Source organism: Pan troglodytes, chromosome 21 (genome assembly GCF_028858775.2).
Source record: "Pan troglodytes isolate AG18354 chromosome 21, NHGRI_mPanTro3-v2.0_pri, whole genome shotgun sequence".
Taxonomy (NCBI): Eukaryota; Metazoa; Chordata; class Mammalia; order Primates; family Hominidae; genus Pan; species Pan troglodytes.
The window spans coordinates 24784515-24787281 of record NC_072419.2 but is presented as its reverse complement, the minus strand read 5'-3'; the positions used below and the strand labels follow the sequence as shown (position 1 = coordinate 24787281).

At 41.1% G+C, this 2767-nt stretch overlaps 1 non-coding gene across 1 annotated transcript; it reads left to right on the top strand.

Annotated features, from left to right (window-relative positions):
- Positions 1-1242: 1242 nt before the first annotated feature.
- Positions 1243-1433, top strand: LOC112206608 (U2 spliceosomal RNA). The gene has a single exon (XR_002941019.1). It is a non-coding gene; the product is annotated as a U2 spliceosomal RNA (small nuclear RNA).
- The last annotated feature ends 1334 nt before the right edge of the window (positions 1434-2767 follow it).

Sequence of the window (2767 nt, the reverse complement as noted above, 5' to 3'; positions counted from 1 at the left end):
TTGCAATTTATTAAGTGAAGAAAAAGAAGGAAGATACAGATACATAGGGAAAAACACTGGGAAATAACTCTGTAACCTGAAAGAGTATGGGAAGAGATTACAGGGAATGTTACAAGATACCTGCACTACCAATGAACCAGTGTCGTATCCTCTGAAAGTAAACTGACATCAGTTGTAAATGCAAACTCAAGGGCGGTCACTGTAATTTTTTTTTTTTAAACAAAATCAGTATAATTGGTATGGGAAGAGACAAAATAAAATGGAATCATATAAGGGTGGGTGCAGTGGCTCACACCAGTAATCCCAGCACTTTGAGAGGCTGAGGTGGGTGATTACTTGAGGTCAGGAGTTTCAGGCCAGCCTGGCCAACATGGTGAAATCCTGTCTCTACTAAAAATTCAAAAATTAGCCAGGCTGGGCATGGTGGCTTACGCCTGTAATCCCAGCACTTTGAGAGGCCAAGGCGGGTGGATCACCTGAGGTCAGGAGTTCGAGACCAGCCTGGCCAACACGGTGAAACCCCCTCACTACTAAAAATACAAAAATTAGCCGGGCGTGGTGGCAGGTGCCTGTAATCCCAAATACTCGGGAGGCTGAGGGAGGAGAATGATTTTGCTGCCTCAGCAATCATTACATGTGATGGGTCACATGATGGATCACATTACATGTGATAGGTCACAATGTAAGTGTAAGAAAATGATTGGTTATTGAGAACATAGACATTCACAGTCAGGAATGATGGTGATGCCAGGGAACCACAGATTGTCCACATGGGTGGCTGAGAGAGTGGCATCTTTGCTTCTGATGGTTCAATGCACACAAACTTAATTTTATGCAAAAGTTATTAAAATATTGTATAAAATTGCCTTCAGGCTATATGTATAAGGTGTGTCTGAAACATAAGTGAATTTTATGTTTAGGCTTGGGTTTGATCTCCAAGATATCTCATGATGTATATGCAATATTCCAAAACTCAGAAAAATCTGAATCCAAAGCACTTCTGGTCCCATGCATTTCTGATAAGGGATATTCAACCTGCATCAGTTTTCCTGTTTGTTTCCTTTGACTTCTCTTCCACGCTGCTGGTTTCATCATATGTCTGGTGAGTCCTCCCTGTCTGTTATGGAAAGGATTCTGTGATTTGTGGGGATTTCCTATGCTTCTGTGTAGGAAGGCCTGTTTCCTGGGGATAGGTGGAAGAAGGGGGTTTGTCCGGGGCTTACAGATAAGATTTCACTCTAGATCGCTTCTTGGCCTTTTGGTTAAGATCAAGTGTAGAATCTGTTCTTACCAGTTTAATATGCTGATATGTCCTTTATCTGAGGACAATATAGTAAATGGATTTTTTGAGCAGGGAGATGGAATAGGAGCTTGCTCCATCCACTCCACACATGGACCTGGTATTGCAGTACCTCCAGGAATGTTCAACCCTCGGGGGATATTTAAAAAAAAAAAAAGATTTCAATCTAGAGGCTACAGGCTGCAGATGCTGTGGGTGCTCAAATGAGAGAGCTCTGCTGCAGGGAACGATATGTGAGAAGCCTTGGCTTTCTCCAGCCGCTCACTCAACTTTTTGTTAGAGAAGAATTCTCTGGTTTGTCTGCACTTTTTTCCTCTACCTGGGAATAAATGAGGCTGTGCACTGTTCCTTCACAAGGACGTAGAAATAGGACTGAGCTCTCAGGGGGGTTCCATACGTAGAATTTTAATTCGATTTCCCTAATTTTCAGCATAATTTTTTCACTCTTGCTTTCCACTTTACGTGCCAGTGTCAGACACAGACATTTTTTTTTTTTTTTTTTGAGATGGGGTCTCACTCTGTCGAGCACGCTGGAGTGCAATGGCACGATCTTAGATCACCGCAACCTCTGTCTCCCAGGTTCAAGCGATTCTTCTGCCTCAGCCTCCTAGGTGGCTGGGATTACAGGTGTGCGACATCATGCCCAACTAATTTTTATATTTTTAGTAGAGACAGGGTTTCGCCATGTTGGCCAGGCTGGTGTCTAACTCCGGGCCTCAAGTGATCCGCCTCCCTCGGCCTCCCAAAGTGCTGGGATTATAGGCGTGAGCCACCATGCCTGACCTAAATTACATATTTGATAAGGAATTAATATCCAAAATACACGGAGAACTCCTAAAACTCAACATCATAATAAACAACCCAATTCAAAACTAAGCAAAGGATATTTCTTGGAAGAAGATATACAAATGGCAAATAAGCATTTGAAAAGATACTCAACATCATTAATCATTAGGGAAATGCAAATCAAAACCACAATGAGACTCTAGTCTGGCCATATTTTAAAAAATTAAAAGGAAAATAACAAATATTGGCGAGGAAGTGGAGAAATTGGAACTCTGGGATAGTGCTGGTGGGAATGTAAAATAATGAAGCTGGTGTGGGAAACAGTTCGTCAATTTGGCAGGAAGTAAAACGGGATTACCACATTATCTGACAATTTCACTCATAGTTATACACCCAATAGAATTAAACACAGCTACATAAATATCTGTACACAAATGTTCATAGCAGCACTATTCACAATAACCAAAAGATAGAACCAACCCAAATGTACATCAACTGATGAATGGATAAACAAAATGTGGCATATGCACACAATGGAATATTGTTCAGCCATGAAAAGGAATGAAGTACTGATACCTGCTACAATGTGGATAAGCCTCAAAAACAGTATGCTAAGTGACAAAGGTCAGACATAGAAGGTCACATATTATATAATTCTATTTATGTAAAATATCCAGAATG